The sequence below is a fragment of the Panthera leo genome, chromosome B2 (assembly GCF_018350215.1).
Source record: "Panthera leo isolate Ple1 chromosome B2, P.leo_Ple1_pat1.1, whole genome shotgun sequence".
Classification (NCBI taxonomy): Eukaryota; Metazoa; Chordata; class Mammalia; order Carnivora; family Felidae; genus Panthera; species Panthera leo.
Genome location: NC_056683.1, coordinates 57,938,110 through 57,956,682, shown reverse-complemented (window position 1 = coordinate 57,956,682; position 18,573 = coordinate 57,938,110). Strand labels below are relative to the sequence as shown.

The following is an 18,573-nucleotide window of genomic DNA, read 5'->3' as shown; positions in this document are numbered from 1 at the left end:
AAGGCTCCATAATTAGAGAGGACACACAGTTAGATGACCCAGTGCAAGATTAAGGAATCACAATTAAAAGGAAGATGAGACCTGCCCAGTGCCTAAGAAAGATGCACAAGTATGGGTAGAACCAGACTCCTTAGAGCTGGAAGATGAGAAAGGAAGAGTCAGAAGTAGGAGTCTCCAGAAGTAGTCAAGGAATTGAATAGAAAATGGTCAGTAACTGTCATCAAAACAAAATAATTTGAGAAAGCCTGTGCTTCAGTCAGATACTCTTCCCTTTTGAGGGTATTCCCAAGGTTCATCTGGCTGAAAGGGATATGTATAAGCTAAACCAGAACTGCCACCTTCCTGAATTTTTAGAGTCCTCCTACCCTGGTTCTGCTCTGGGGAAGGGTGTTTTTCTTAGTGATCACAGAAGGACGATCTTTGGGGAAGAATTTTAGGCACTCTGATACGTGAGTGTGGAAAGTATTTGGTGACAAGAAGTTAATTTTATGATGCCTCAGATTATACCAATGTTGGCTTCCTCAAAGAGATAGTAGAAAGAAAAAAATCTGAAATAAATCCTTTATTTTTTAACTAAATTCTCCTGCCAATACAGACTGGTATATAGAAAATAAATCGTCATTTCATAAGTGTTTTTATTGAACACAAAGAATTTACTACCAAGTACCCTGAAAATTTCTTTCAATAGTTAATACCCTGGGATATAACTTTTCACATTGGAATGTGAATCAATTAATACTTGTATATTAGTATACTTATATATTAGTATATATTGAAAATATAAAAATCTTGAAAAATATGTGGTTTTATAAAACCACAAGTCTACTAAGTAGAAGGAAGTGTCATCTATATTTTAGTAAGGCATTTAATAAGTTAATTTGAAATTAATATTCTTATACTTACTTTCTCAAATACTTTAAAGCTAAAACAGAACTAAAAAAAAACCTTACTATTATAAGAGAGAGTGGGTAAAAAGCTGTAAGGGAGATTCAACTTTGTTAATGCATTAGTCATGTTCTAAAATGAGTAGATAAAGATAGAGGAAATTTGATTTATTGAAAAATAATTTAATATTTAAATGTTATACATATCAATGGTCTAACAGTACAGACATTTAAAATTAGATATACTTAAAAGTATATACTTGAAAATAGAACATAAATTATCAATAGGAATAAAACGCAAAATATTTTGAAGAACTATAAGAAAATCAAAGAAAATGTTTAAAGTCTTTGTTGAATGACAGAAATTTTACTGCCAAGTTAGAATCCTAAATATTGAAATAAGAGAATGACAAAACTATTTTGGAAACAGGTATGACAAATGTATAAGATCATTGAAAAATTGCCTTAAATTTATTTTCTCCCTTTTACAACTAATCCTGAGAGTAAATGGGATATGAAAAAAAAATAAGAATCATAATCCTGATGTCAAACTTCTTTAATTTCTTATATTCTTTAAAAGAATGTCATTCACAGAAAGGTATAAAATTTGAGAGAATCTTAAGAAACAAAGCAGTTCAATGGATTAGAAGACAAGTAAATTTATTTGTATTAGGATTAGGATTAAGTGTGCATGTAGAGTTTGGTGAACATGAAAACAGTGGACATAGGGAATAATTGACAATTCACAGAGAGGATAGGGCATGGCATTCTAGCAGCAGAATAGGCAGAAAGAGACTAAATATTACACCAGTTAACATGTTCTAGTAAAATATTTGCTTATTTCTCTGTCCACTCTGATAGGCTGTGAACTCAAGCTGGTATAATTTTAGTATCCTTAACAGCACAGAATATAACATATATTTTTTATTTTGGTCGTCATTGAAATTGAAATTGTTTTATCAAAGTCCTAGCATGTTAATCATAGTTGTTTTAAATTTCTAGTCTGATAATTGCAAAATCTCTCCCATACCTGAGTCTGATTTTGGTGCTTCTTCTGTCTCTTCAAATTGTACTTTTCATCTTGTAATGTGCCTCATAATTTTATATTTATAGCCAGACATGGTGTCCTGGGTCTAAGTAACTGAGATAAATAGATCTTTAGTGTAAGACTTTATTTTCATTTGGCTAGGAGTCAGGCCATGTTTGCTGTTTGCTGTAGCTATTAGGTGTCAGAGGCTAAAGTTTTCTGCTGATATCACCTTGTTTTTATCTTCCCCGTAATCACTGGGTTTTCTTAGGACTTCTTAAATAGACATGAGATGTGTAGCTCTTTTAGTTATACCCCTTGTTATTACAAGAGACCTCTATTGATGTAGTTAACATGTGGAGGGAGGAGAAGCTTTCAAGAGTTCTATGATTAGGTCTGACTTCTAGTGAGACTGTGCCTCACCCCTGGGCTGTGACGTTCACATGTGCTTCTCAGTCCTCCTCTCCCTTAGACGCAACAAGAAAACTTCAGGAGGCTAGAACTGGGTATTTCCTTTCTCCCAGATTGATTAGGCTCTGGTAAAATAGTTTTCCTTCAGCTCAGGCCTTGCTAAGAAGAACATAATATTCTGGCAGAATTTCAAAATGGTTATTCTCTCCCTCTGTTGGAAGCACAAAGGGATTTTTCTCCTATCTTCACTGTGAGGACGTGGAGGTAAAACTTAGGAAAGTTATGGAGGATCCCCTAAGACTGGACACCTCTGGAGTTTTGAACTCTCAAGATTGTCCAGCATTTTGAGAATTACAGTGTGCTCTCGTGCTCTGCTACTCGCTCCAGCAGTGGTTTCTGCTCCTGAGTGTCTGTTTTGGTGAGCTATGATTCTCTGTATCTACCTGACTGCCCCACTAATTTGGCAGAGAGCAGTTTTCCTTGTGACTTCAATTCTCTGATGGGTCTAAGGAGAGTTCTTGATTTTTAGTTTGTTCAGCTTTTTATGTTTATGAAGAAGGGAAGGATGACTTGCAAGCTTCTCGCAAGCTAGACCAGAAACCAAAAGTTTTATTGCTGTTTTAAGGGACATATTTAATAAGGAAATTAGGTGAATTTTCCTCCATTCATGAAATTCAGTGTGTCTTTTAAAAAACTCATTTCCTTTTTCTAATTATGTTTCCCAGGTATCTCACCTCAAATGATTGTTCCATTTTCCAGAGTTGCTAGACATTTTTATGGAAAAGATGCCAATTTATCTGGCATCCAATTCCCCACCAAATTGTAGAAACTAAAAAATTATAAATCATCTTGCACAAATAAGTATACCAGTTGATACCACATGTAATCTGTGTTAAAGTGCATTAAAATATATCAGATTAATGGGGATATCCGAGCATTGAATTTCTGAATATGACTTGATACAGCAGACCTTATTACAAACTACTAAGCCTTTTATTAAAATAATTTATAGCAATTCTCTTTACATTAAGTCTGTTTATGTTACCTTCTCTCTGATGTCCTTATTCAAATAGATCTTCAGAAAAATGCCACATTCTATATTCTTTCTATTTAGGCTATTTTATTTAAAAACTCTCACTAATTACATTGCCATATAAAAATGTTAACTCAGCTGCATGTTTATGTGATTAGAGAAAATTAATATTACTGCAATTATTATTTGTTTGATAATGAAGAGTAATTTGAGAATTAAATAGCCCCTGCTGGATAGGGGGATAGTAATCTCTTTTTTTCTGTATTTCTAAGAATTAAATTTTAGTAGATAATATGAAAGACCTGAACTCTCGGGTTTTTTATAATGTTTAGGGCTGTGACAGTCTCTGACAAACTGATAATTAGTGTGGATTATTCTTTTTAGCAGAACTGATTGTAAAAGTGAATCAAAACATAAAGTGCTGATATTATTCTAAAATTCAAATGCTCTGCAAAAGAATTAAATGACAGAACACAACTTTTTGAATATCCTAAGCTTGCTAAGAAAATTCAAGACAAGTGATCTTCCTCCTTTTATTTGATCAGCATTGCTCATTTTTTCCTCAGTAAATGAATTTCACCAGGCAATATTGATCCATACCATACATTAACCAATGACTGTCAATGGGTCATACTTATTGCATTTTGCAAATGATGGTCAACAAAAGTGTTAATTGCATTCTTTAAATTAAAACGAATCTTTATGTAGTATAGAAGCTGTATTTCTTTTCAACAAAATGGAGGAGAGGGGAGGAAAATCTGTTTTCTGAATAAGGAAAAAATGCTCTGAGTTCTACAGCAGTCCAGTCTATTTGCAATTTCTTATTTTTAAATGTCATCTTATAAATAGACCTGAAAGCAAGACACAGGATAGCAAGATAGACTGTTTGATTTTACGTTTGTCTAGAGTTCTGTTGTTTATTTTTCATGATATAAAGTCATTGATGTTGTTAATGAATATTTACAAGTATTTATTGTGTTCAAGATCCCATTATTCGCCTATTAAATAATTAAAATATGTGTGTCTCCATATAGGAAGTAAGGAAGCAGAAGTATAGTTCTTAAACTCATAATTTCTTTTTTTTAAAGAGATGTTTTATTGCTTTTTATATTTATTCATATTTGAGCTCAAGTTATTTATACATTTGATCAGTCAAAACACATCTAAAAAAAACAGCATATCCTTTGGACACTCACCATAGCAAAGTACTTGGAAATCATGTACCGTATATAGGAACACACACTGTTCTTAACATTCAAATTATGGAAAAGAAGACAGGTCCGTATGCAAACACTTGAATACACAAACAAAGAAACAAACAAGAACATTTGTTTTAAAAGAAATTTGATGCTTTGCCTTAACGTATTCTGCACATATATTGTGTGCAGAGCACTACACTAGATCCTCAAAATAATGTAAAAATTCATTAGTTTCAACATCATACCAAAGAGAGTTTTCATCTGAGTGAAGGAGACAAATGTGTAGGGTATAATACAGCATTCAGCAATGGGTTCAAAATGCAGGAAACTGTATGCTGAAGGAAATGAAGACATTAACTAGGATACTGTTTATGTAGTACTAATATTAAAAATAATAAGGCAAGGGGTGTCTGGGTGCCTCAGTTGGTTAAGCGTCCCACTCTTGGTTTCAGCTCAAGTCATGATCTCACAGTTTGTGGGTTTGAACCCTGCATCAGGCTCTAAACTGACAGCATAGAGCCTGCTTAGGATTCTCTGTCTCCTCCTCTCTGTCTGCCCCACTCCTTCTTGTGCATGTGCTCTTCAAATATATAAACAAACAAACAAACAAACAAACTTTAAAAAATAAGTTTTTTAAAAAATAAGGCAATTGGCAAACCCTGAGTAAAATAGTGATTAGAAGAGCTTTCTCGAGGGACGAAGATTATGGCTTCCTCTCAAGGGTTAGAAAGGTATCCCCAAAAGTATTAAGTCTTCATCAGTACCTCATATTGAAAAGCCTACCTTCAGGGATTGATCAGTACTGCTAATGAGAAGTCTAAATATATAATAGCCAGTTTAAAAAATCTGCTTCTCAAGACTAGTTTCACCATGAACAGAGATGTGTGTTCTCAGCATATTCAGCAATACAGTAACTTAGTGTTTTACAACCCAAAGTATATAAAAGTTTTGGAGAAGGAGGGAAGGTGCAAATTTGAATGAAAACATGTATTTTAATAATGCAAAGAGGACATTCTCTGTAGTAAATATATTTATTATGGGAAATGCAGTTTAATATTTTTAGAAATAGAATATTAAAAATAACTTGTCTTACAATTTATATAAGACATATAGCACAGCCATTATGCACAATCTAAATCTCTCAGACTAGTTATTATTATTGGTAAAAGAAGTATAGTAGAATTATGACTACACTTTAGAGCTATTTAGATAATATGGGTATGGTTGTCCACCTCTTTATATGTCTGTGTCATGTTTAAACATGGTAGTGGAGTAATGTTTGTATTTTGGTAGAAACAGAATACTCTTGGTATCATATATTGCCACAGAGAATAGGTTTAATGTTTTAGACCTAGGTTAGATGGAAAATTCTTTGAGACTCAGTTTCAAAATTTATAGCATGAGGCTGCAAAACCATACCTAAGATAACATTGTGAGTCCATTGCAGAGTTGGGAGTAGAATTTTAAATGCTCACACTTATATACTAGTGTTCTTTCCTCTACACCATACCTTTTATTCACTTATATTAAGATAGATATCTCTATGTAATATTGATGGAGGTATGGGCAGAAGATATTATTGAACTACTACTTTTCAAAATGCAAGCATAGGCTGAATTCCAAAATCCATTCCATACTCCCATTCTCCCAGTACCAATATCCCCCACCAGAATTATTAGAGTTGATGAACAACATTATTATCCAAAGTCTATAGCTTTTATTATTATTTCAATTTAAAGTTAGTTAGCATGTAGTGTAATAATGATTACAGGAGTAGAATTGAGTGATTCATCACTTACATATAACACCCAGTGTTTATCACAAGTGCCCTCCTTAATGCCCATCATCTATTTAGCCCATCCTCCCACCCAACCCTTGGATTGTTAAGAATCTTCTTGGGGCGCCTGGGGGGCTCAGTCGGTTAAGCGTCCGACTTCAGCTCAGGTCACGATCTCGCAGTCCGTGAGTTCGAGCCCCGCGTCGGGCTCTGGGCTGATGGCTCAGAGCCTGGAGCCTGCTTCGGATTCTGTGTCTCCCTCTCTCTATGCCCCTCCCCCGTTCCTGCTCTGTCTCTCTCTGTCTCAAAAATAAATAAACGTTAAAAAAAAAAAAAGAATCTTCTTAACATCCCTCCCGCAACCCTTGGTTTGTTAAGAATCTTCTATGGTTTGCCTCCCTCTCTGTTTTTATCTTATTTTATTTTTGCTTCCCTTCCCCTGTGTTCATGTTGTGTTTCTTAAATTCCACATAAGAGTGAAATCATATGATATTTGTCTTTCTCTGACTGACTTATTTTTCCTAGCATAATACACTCTAGTTCCATCCACGTCATTGCAACCAAAATCTGTATTTTACATTAGAGTTCACTCTTGGTGTTGTACATCTTATGGGTTTTGACAAATGAATAATGATATGTGTCCACCATTATAGTATCATACAGAGTATTTTCACAGCCTTAAAATCCTGTGATCTACTTACTCATCCCTTCTACTCCTCTAATTCCTAGCAGTCACTCATGATTTTACTGTCTCCTTGGCTTTTCTTTTTCCAGGATGTCATATAGTTTGAATAATACCATAGCCATTTTAACATAACTTCTTTCACTTCAAATATGCATTTATATTTTTCCATGCCTTTTTATCACTTAATAGGTCATTTCTTTTTAGTGCTGAATAATATTCCCTTGCCTGGATGTACCACAGTTTGTTTACCTGCTGAAGGACATCTTGGTTGCTTCCGAGTTTTAACAGTTATAAATACAGCTTCTATAAACATCTGTGTGCAGGCTTTAGTACATTCATAAGTTTTCAATTTATTTCAGTAAATTCCATTCAGTAAATTCCATTCAGAGAATGGAAATTGCTGGGTTGTATAAAAAAGTGTGGTTAGTTATGTCAGAGACTGCCAAACTATCTTCCAAAGTGCTGTACCATTTCCAATTTTCATAAACAATTAGGTAGCATTTTATAATTTATTTCCATAGCAATTGCTAAAATCATAACCCATCAATTGTTTGTGTATCTCTGTATTCAATATGTGACCGAAGTCTCCCCCCCCTCCCCTCCCTTCCCTTCCCTTCTGTTCCCTCCTCACCTCTCCACCCTGCTCTGCTTCTCTTCTCTCCAGTAATAAGCTCCATGAGAACAGTAACTATGCATATCTGTCGTTACCTCTTTTTCCACATTGATACCACATAATAGATTCATTCTAAATAAATATTTATTTATCAAATGAGTAAGAACATGGGTAAGACCATAAATATTTTGGTGTTAATCATATAATAAATTTGCAACACAGATTAGATGCAATAACATACACTATCAAAGATATAGTGAATTCCTTTCTATAATAATAAACTGATGTAAAACACCATTTGAGCCATAAGCTACCATTAAAGTTAGTTATCATTGGTGAAGCATTAACTATTTGCCAGGCTAAGTGTTTTGGGTGCATTACTTCATTTAGTGCTTTAAAAAAGAAAAAACAAACTTGTGACATAAGAAGCATTGTTATCCCTATTTTACAGATATGGAAATAAAGAGATTAGAATACTTTATGTAGCTGGTAGATCAGAAAGGTTTTGTTCTGTATTCAACTCAAGTTCTGAATCTTTTTACACTGAGCTATGCTCAAATTTCTCTTGGCAAACACAGTCACACTAAAAAGGATTTAACTCATACAATTTTTACAAAATTTCTCTTACATTTTACACCAAAATTTCTTATTTCACATGACTCTTACATTATAACAAATGGAAGTGTGCATTTTACATCTGCCAGTTTATAAATAATTAAATACAGGCGAGGCAGCAGGAAGAAATACGATAACCGACATCTACTGCATTCTTTTGATGATAAACACCAATCTCTCTGTTCCCCTGCTTTTTCTAGTATTGCCACTGAAAAACAGTAGGGTTTTAATGCTTCCCATGTGGCCTAGGAGTCTTTTTTGCTATTCATAATCAGTGCATCTGGTGTAGCTTTTTTCCCCCTTAATTAAAAATAAATAAAACTAAGAAAAGAGTCAGTCTATAGGGAAGAATAAGACCTGTTGCTTGTCCCTCTCCATGCAGCTCAGGGGCACTAATTTTCAGCACAGAGTATTTTCCTTGCTGTATTTGATATATTTTAGGTGTTAGATGGTATCCTTGTACCATGGTACTTGATTTGGTTTTGTGTTACTTCATGTAACTGTTTTCATGCCACTTGCACTTGCATTTCCCAAGTAAAGGGAGGATTGTGTGCATATTTTCAGAATGTGAAGATCAGCTTCAAAGCATTCAAACTACAAGCCTAACCCACTTCAGTCTGAAGGGAGAGAGATAACATGTATTGTCACAGTGGGTTATAGGAAATAGATAGGCTACTACTAAATAGGAAATAGTAGGCTACTACTAAAGTAGTCAGAAGCCATCCTGGTTAATGCTTTAAAATGAAGATTGCAGGGGCGCCTGGGTGGCTCAGTCAGTTAAGCGCCCAACTTCGGCTCAGGTCATGATCTCTCTGTCAGTGAGTTCAGGCTCCACATTGGGCTCTGTGCTGACAGCTCAGAGGCTGGAGCCTGCTTCAGATTCTGTGTCTCCCTCTCTCTCTGCTCGTCCCCTGCTCACGCTCTGTCTCTCTCTCTGTCTGTCTCTCTCTCTCTCTCAAAAATGAATAAACGTTAAAATTAAAAAAAAAATAAAACGAGGATTGCACCTTTGTATTTTAAATGATCTACAAGATGAAGAAAAATATAAAATGATCAGTACTGTAATGAATCATTGTGTGTGTCATGAACACAACTGTGGCTATTTGGTTGGCATGTAATAACAGCCCGAAGAGAGATAGACAACAAATGATATTTATTAACTAATGTGTTTTGATAAAGGTATGTATACAAGACACTATAGATATCAAAATAAAGGGACAGAGCCCTACTCGATTTGAGTGAATTGGTTCAGAAAAGAGTTCCAATAGGAGAGCAAGCCTGAATGACAATGACAAGTGTAGCAAGTATGATTGGGTGTAGGTTGAAGTTGCCCTACAGAGAAGAGGTACAGAAAGTTGCACGTTATTAACTGATTCTGATAGGATGGCTAACACAGAGTAGATTCTCAATATTGTGTTGAACTCAAATCAAATCAAACACAAATTATTTTAATTTAAATTAAATACAATGGTATTACCAACATGAACTGTGCCATGGTTGAGCCGATAACTTTAAAATTCAAACTATTTCTTCATTCAGAGCCTAAAATCTATATTTATAGTTAACATATAGGAAAATAACTAGTACTTCTTTGATTAGAATCAAAATAATTGACATGCAATTTAATTTATTCATTGTAGAAAGTTGATTAAATATCATCCACTTAAAATTTGAAGGTAGTCTATTTGTGTATAATTTCTATCAAAATATAATATGCTTATTGCTACATGAATAATTTTATTTCAAAAAACTGATCTGTACTCATAGTTTTCTGAGTTTATTTTAATGTGAAACATTAGAAAAGTATTCAGAGAATATTTTTTGCAAAGGGAGTTTTAATTCAATACAATCCAAGTCCCAAAAATAAAAAAAAATGTAATTTATGTTTTTTAATGTACAGGTTCATTTAACAGTACTGAAAAAGGGGGAAAAGTTTAAATATCTTTATTATAAATGTATTAGAAATATATGATTTGTGCACATTGGTCTGAGTAATTTGTATATATAATAATTCATATTCAAATATATAGCTTATTCATCAAATTGTACCTTTCATTTAGTAATTACAATTTAGTTATCAAATTACAGACCCATTGTATTCCACAGGCTTTTTATTTTATAAGTCACCTGTGAACTTCAATGGAAACCAAGTAATATAAAGATCTTGTCCCAAGACTCCAGTTCAACATTTGTGATCAATTTGAGTTGACCAAATCAAAGGCTTTTGGGTCTCCAACTCAGTAGAATTATCACTCCCTTCTTTTTACTTAGCATGAAGCAGACTGACATAGACTGATAACCACAAGCTCCCCCAAGAGTATTCTTTACTAGCCTATGATCTCTAACACTGAGCTAGACACTTGAGGACTGTTTTTGCTCTTAAAAACTTTGGTCTACTGGGAGTGAAAAATATGTCAAACAGCAATCACAGTATGACAGATAACAGCTGCAGTTAAGGTCTACACAATATTTCATGAAAGCACAGTAGTGATGTATTTAAAAACTTTTTAGGGAACATAGATGATTTCCCAGAGAATTTTGAGTTGAATCAAAAAAGTTGGGTATCTGGGTTACCTAGGTTCAGGGTGGGAATATGTGGCAGTAGTGGGATTCAGGAAGGAAAAAAATATATGTGACGTGGTAATTATCATAATTTATGTAAAAAAGTAATAAGAAATAAGCATATGTTTTTAGAAATGGTCAGTGTCTGTGTGTGCTAGACTACATCATTTTTACTTTTCCTAGGAAAGTGGTAAACCACTGATGATTTTTTCAGCTAAGGAATTACCTAGTCGGACTTTTATTTTAAAAAATAACTCTGAGGTGTCTCAGTGGGTCAGTCAGTTAGGTGTCCAACTTTGGCTCAGGTCATGATCTCATGGTTTACGGGTTTGAGCCCCATGTCAGGCTCTGTGCTCACAGTATGATGACTGCTTGATATTCTCTCTCTGTCTGTCTCTGTCTCTGTCTCTCTCTCAAAAGAAATAAACTTTAAAAAAATAACTCTGGCACATATTCTATGGTTAGTAAATATACTTGTGAGGGCTTGCCTCTAAAACAGTGTCTCTCAACCTCTTGTCTCATCAGCTTTCTGCAGGAAATCTGTTGTCTGGACATTTTGTCTCTAGTGTTAACCCTGGCTTCTCCCCTGAGCTGTGCTTTCCACTTGCCTTTCTCAACTATCTTCCAATAGCCAGATCAAGTAAAATGTCTGATTCAGTACAGTCCTCAAGATATTTATATTTTCATTCATTAGTTCTCCTAGAAGTTGTCCCAGAAGATTAGAATTGTATAGGAAAGCAATGAGCGTATATTTTCAAAGAGAACTCCACCTAAGCAAATCCCTTGAAGATCTGGTAGCCAAATTCAATGAAGGGAAATAAAGTTATCTTCTAAGAAAGTAGAAAACTCACTTCAAGAAAACATAGGCCTCGGGACACCTGGGTGACTCAGTCTGTAAAGCATCTGACTCGATTTGGGCTCAGGTCATGATCTTGCAGTTCCTGAGATTGAGCCTGTGTTGGGCTCTACGCTGATGGTGTGGTGCCTGCTTGAGATTCTGTCTCTCCCCCCTCTCTCTGCCTCTCCCTCTCCCTCTCTCTCTCTTGCTCTCACTCTCTCAAGATAAACATTTAAAAAAATAAAAGAAAAAGAAAATAAGTAAAGGGGCACCTGAGTGGCTCAGTCGGTTAAGCATCTGACTTCGGCTCAAGTCATGATCTAGCAGTTGGTGGGTTCAGTCCCCGCATCAGGCTCTACACTGACAGCTCAGAGCCTGGAGCTTGTTTCGGATTCTGCGTCTCCCTCTCTCTGCCCTTCCCCCACTTGTGCTCTCTCTCTCTCTCTCTCTCAAACATAAATAAATCTTAAAAATAATAAAGAAAGAAAGAAGAAGAGAAATAAGTGCAAAATGAGGGAATGAGAATTCCTGTTTTTTTCTGTCAAGTCATCATGCAGGAAGAAAAGAATTCTAGAACTATATGTTCCTTGAGAAATTGCCACCTTTTTTGTAGATTCTCTAGATAGTGAATAGATGCAAATATCCATGGCATTAGTGGCATTAGTGCCACACACAGCCTAGGCAGAGAGATAATTCGTGCCATCATATCACTATCTATGTGCTCCATTATGATGAGCTCTCTACAGAGGACATGTGTAGATCAGACTTACTTCTCTAGGTCTGACCACTGACAGCCTCCATAGAAACAGTTTAGATGATCACCACTTCTCCTGGAAGGGCCCTATCATGTTTAGAATATTACATGAGGAGACTTTATTCTTGAAAGATCAAGGCTTAGGCTACATCCTTTTTAGATCACAAGGTTCATATGAGACTGTATAAAGCTTTGGTCATGTGAACTTTCAATAATCTTCAGGGTTTGGAAGCCCAAGGGATATTTCACCAGACTACTATTCCAAAATCCTGATTTCTTATCTGATGGAGTTTTTCAAGAAGGATGGCATTTTATGTTCATAGGAAAAAAGAAATGCAGAAGTACCTAGATAAAATGCATTTTCAAAGGAATATTATCTTTTAGGGTTTTTTTTCCAACAAATGTTTACCGACCACCAACTATGTAACTATGTTCTAGACATCATACTAGCCATGGCCATTCAGCAGAGAGTGGTCAGAGGCACTTTTGTTATGCTGGTAAAGACATGTAAATCCATTTGGTATACAAACAGTCATACAATAACAATTCTAATTATTGATATGGACTCTATAGATATTATAGAGGAAATCTAGAAAAACTAGAAATATGTAGTCCAATTTTGAATCATAAAACTATCTCAATATTATATACTTTATGTCAAAGTATTCTTAATATTTGATCTCTGATCATTAACAGATTCTTTTATTATTATTATGGGTGAATGATATCATTCTTCAGAATATTATTCTCAGATTCAGACTGACACTAACTTTACCTTTCATCTCCCAGTCCAGTTAGCTAACCACATGCAGAAACCTGCAAGTATCCTTTATAAGACAGCAACACTGAATCAACAACTTGGAAAGTTTTTTCCCCTTATCTAACCAACAAGTTCTCCCTACATGGGAGAAATATACTAACTAGATGTAAATTATTGGTTATTGGTTTTGTGACTGGACATTGATTTGTTACTTGAGACCTGAGAATTTTATATAGTAAAATTTTTATAGAATTTGAAATTATGTAAATGATGCAAAAGCTTGCCAGAAAGCAGAAATTATTGAAAGAGAACTTGAGTTTAGTGAACCTTTCCTAATGAAACATGATAGTTCCAATTAGCATAAATCGAACGTTTCACTTTATATGAAACTGGGAAGAGTTTATTGCTTCTTAGAACTGTAATTGATGGGGTAACTAAGCCTATACTACTTAGAAACAGATTTGCTTGGTGGTTTTATATTGGATGTTCTGCCTGATGTTTCCTTTATAATTCTACAAGAACACCATGTCATGAATTTAGCGTAACAATCATCTGAACTGTTTCTTCCAATTATCAAAATTATCAAAAAGATATTTCAATTTAAGAAGGCATATATCACCCTGAGAAAATTTTCAAAGAGTGTTAAGCTACAGGTAGGTAAATCCACTATTATAAAATGGCAAAATTAGCATATATAAGTCATGGGTATGTGACTTGTGAGTTGCATTAAGACCCTGCCATTAGAAGATACCCACCCCTACACACACACACACACACACACACACACACACACACACACACACACACAATTGCTCTAATATTCTGCTGTTGCTGACTTAATAATTAACCATTTTTTAGCAAGGGGATCTATATTTTCATTTGCACTGGCCCCCACAAATTAGGTAGACAGTTTGCTATATAAACAATAAAATAGGGGGTCGTGGGTGGCCCAGTCCATTGAGTGTCCAACTCTTGATTTCTGTTCAGATCATGGTCTCATGGTTAAGTGAAATCAAGCCCCACTTGCAGCTAGGCCATGACAGCACAGAGCTTGCCTGGGATTCTATTTCTCTCCCTGTCTGTCTCTCTCTGCCCCTCCCCTGCCTGCACTGCATACGCACATTCTCTTTCTCTCTCTCAAAATAAACAAACTTAAAAAAATAAACAAAAAATTAATAATGTTTTTTGATAGTGTTGGAAAAATTCAAGCTGTCAGTTATTTTAGTAAACTTTAAGGAGTAAACTACTAGTTCTAAGAGGGAAGTAGATCAAACCACAGAATTAGATTGATATGAAACTGTGACAACTGGGAATTTTGGGGGTTTTTTTGTTTTTTTGTTTTTGTTTGTGTTTTTTTTTGCTATATTACACACTCATCACCTCAAGTAGAAAGTAAGGATGAAGTACATTATGTCTTCAAATGTTACTGTCAATAGCAACATTGTTTTGCTCAGATCTTAACATATCGATAGTGATTATTAAATTTAATTGATAGTGATATCCATTAGGCTATTAGAATAAAAGAATGTTTGTATTACCTAAAACAATCAACTGTAGGGTAGAACTGTTCATAACAAATGTTGAAGATGTAATAAGAGGTAAAACATATAGCACAATGATTATGTGTGTGGATTCTGGAGTCTTAGTGCCTACATATAAATCTAGGCTCTGCCGTTTTTTTAGGTCTGTGACTAGAGAATTAGAAGGACTATGGGATAACACTAGTTATCCCATAATCATAATTTCTTACTTAGTTGAGATGATTTAAGAGTAATTCTGTCTCAGGAGAGACTCATATTTCCAATTTCTTACTCTACATCCATATCTGGATAGCTAATGAGCCTATCAAGTTTAAAGTACTTTAGGGGGCTCTTGGGTGACTCAGTCAGTTGAGCATCTGACTCTTGATTTCAGCTCAGGTCATTATCTCCTTGTTGGTAGGCGTGGAGCCTGCTTGGGATTCTCTCTCTCTCCCTCTTTTTCTGCCCCTCCCCAACTTGTGCTTGTGGTAGCTCACACACTCTTTCTATCTCAAAACAAATAAATAAATAAACATTTAAGTATTAAAAAAAATACCAGTGTTCTTCACCAGTGTTCTTCAAATTAGTAAGTTACACCACTACGCACATCACTGATAGGAACAAAAACTTAGGAATCATTGATTATATATATATATATATATATATATATATATATATATATATATATATATATATCCATCTATCTCACAGCTTCCATTCTTTCCTGTACTCCAGACTCCCTTAAGAGTCTACTATCTACAAAACATTAACTTAATCCTTTCATAATATAAATCAAACTGTATCTTTTTTCCTAAATATTAAATACTCCAATGGCTTTCCATAACTCTCATAATTAATTCCAAATACAACAAGAAACACATTATCTTACCTATCTTGCCTATGTCTGTGACCTCACTTCCATCCACTGATGGCCTTCCGTTCATCTCTTTATTCATATCCCCCATCTTGCTGTCTTTCAAACATACAATGCATGTTCCTGTCTCAGGGCCATTATACCCCTCTTCTGTTTGCTTTGAATGCTCTTTTCTTCAGAAATTCGCATTCAGATCCCTGATCAGAAAAGACTTCCCTGGCCACTCCCTTTAAGAGTCCTCCCTATTTGTCCTTATTATTTATTTCGCAAAATTTTGTCTTTAAGCCACTTATTACTAATTGGTATTAATTAATTAATTCTGATTCCTTTACTAAAAGATAAGCTATGTAATGAAACAAACATTGCATATCTTGTTAGTTATTTTATTCCAAGCACTTGCAACAATCACTGACACTTAGAAACTGATCATGAAATATTTGTTGAGTAAAGACATAGAAGGCTACACAGTGACCATGGAAAGTGGATGACCATATTCTCATAAAGGTTTGATTCAAAAGATCCTATTTGCATTTTTCTCCTCAAATATAGATTCAGAAAGAAAAATATTTTTTAAGTCATGAAGTTTTGTAGAAATGGCTATCTTTGTCATGGCACATATTACATTTCAGTAACTATCAGCATTAAGTTATTATGCTATTCATGGTAGGTACTCAATACATATTTGATAGATGAATGATGAGTGAATGAGAGATATATTGACAAAATAAGTAAATTAGGGTAACTGAAGTTAGGAAAGAAATATAACTTTAATATTTGCTGAATTAAAGCAAATTTAAATATTTGAAATACTTATATCCTTCAGTGTAATCCTGCAGTTATGGGAAAAGAAATATTCAACCATTTATGGTTTAGTTTTCTTGTAACATTACCAAGTGAGGGAGAGATTGATACCAACCAATACTGGTTGATATAGCAATAACTTCTAAATTTTTCCTAGAATAATACAAATTTACTTTTCATTCATATGAAGTCCAAGTGAGTGTTTCTGATTTCAGATATTCTCCTTCAAATAAAGATCTATGGATCTGGGCTACTTCCTTTTTGTGGCTCCTCTATCATTAATATGTGTTTTCTGAAGTCGCCACATGGAAGAAGAGGCTGGAGGTTCATGCATAGCAGACTCTTGTCAATCAATCTGAAAGTGACATACTTCATGATCATTCACATTTCATTGATTAGGAGTAAATGACCTGGTCTCACATAAACACAAGAGTGAGTAAAACATGTCCAAGAGGAAGAAGAAATAAGTTTGGCGAACATGTAGTAAGCTTTGCCATGCAGTTTTGAATTTAACTAAGGAAAATATAGAAGTTTCTCTAGGATAAATTATGTTAGTGTGTGTGTGTGTGTGTGTGTGTGTGTGTGTGTGTGTGTGGAGGAGGAGGAAAGAGAGAGTTCAAACAATTAAAATGCTGAAATGAATTTGGAGAAACATTTAATTTTAAAAAAGGCTCTATGATTTTAATTGCCGGTACTTGGGAATATAATAAGACATTTCTTATCAAGCTCAAAATTAGGAAAATAAATTCACCTTTGAGACTTAAATGCTGAGAACAGCACACAATGGATGTGAGCTTAGGCATACAACATAGGAAAGAGAAAGTATGGCTTCCCACCAGGAAGAATGGATGTGTTAACATATCCAGTGATATAATAGTCAACAATATTAGAGAACATATCAGAACCATAGAGACAAATGTTAGTAGTTCCAATGTAAAGTTGTCTAAAGATAGATATTTAGTCTATGAATATCAGGTATTCCAGATCATTCTTATGGCAGTATCTTAGCCTTACGTCATTAAGTATTTGAATCACCTTGTTTTACACGTTCTGATCTAGTGTACCTCAAGGATATCTGTGATTCTTATGTAGCATTGGTGACATGGGGAAAACTTGTTGATCATGGGGCTTTGAGGATCCCTTAACCCCATGGTAGTGATTTCTCAAGGAAGTTGATAATAACTTCTGATTCTGATTTAGTAGGAAAATGTTGGTCATGCAAATATTTTTGCGCTATGTAGCAGCTATATTTTCACCATAATCTAATATATTTGCATTCTGATCTCTGTCCTAGTTCCATGTGTATTTTCAACAATCTTTGAATTCTTTCCAAGCCTTGCTGCTGACCCTTGAGTAGAGAAAAAGACAAATCTCTTGGTCCTTAATATGTGGAATCATAAAACGTATTTTTTTCTTGCTGTTTCCTCTATCGCTTCTAGCTTCACTTTTTACCATTTTCTACGTGTTAGATTTTTTTTTAATTTTTTTAACGTTTATTTATTTTTGAGACAGAGAGAGACAGAGCATGAACAGGGGAGGATCAGAGAGAGGGAGACACAGAATCCAAAACAGGTTCCAGTCTCTGAGCTGTCAGCACAGAGCCCGACACAGGGCTCGAACTCACGGATAGCGAGATCATGACCTGAGCTGAAGTTGGCCGCTCAACCGACTGAGCCACCCAGGCGCCCCTACATGTTAGATTTTTTAAAGCAGTTATAAAACATCAAGAATTCTCTGACCTTATAAAAACTTTCAGGTGTTATTTGAAAGTGAATACAGAATTTATAACTCTGAAACAAATGAAAAAAGGGTATCTAAAGTAAAATTTACATTTTGTGCAAATTATATGAAATCTTGAACAAATACTAGCCCAGTTAAGTAAGGATACCTGTTGAATGTGTCCTTAGTGTTAGGAAATAGGCATGCATTACTATTTTTAAATAATATTTGAATTGTATTTTCATAAAGTTCAAAATCTACAAATAGTGTAACTAAGTGTTAATTCTATATTTAAAGGAGAATCCCCAGATATATTTGTACTTATTTATGTATGTATCACAATTCTCTTCCCATAAGCTAAAAACAATTTCTTTATGCAGAAATTATCTTGTAAGTTTATGGCAGCAATAGGCTATTCACATAAACCTAAATCTATAAGGATCATTGCTCCGTAAGCCAATACAAATTAAAATGATTCAAACATCACAAGAAAATGTTTTC

At 34.6% G+C, this 18,573-nt stretch overlaps 1 protein-coding gene across 1 annotated transcript in view; it reads left to right on the top strand.

Annotated features, from left to right (window-relative positions):
* EYS (eyes shut homolog) overlaps positions 1 to 18,573 on the top strand; it is a 1,768,122-nt gene that overhangs the window by 999,310 nt on the left and 750,239 nt on the right.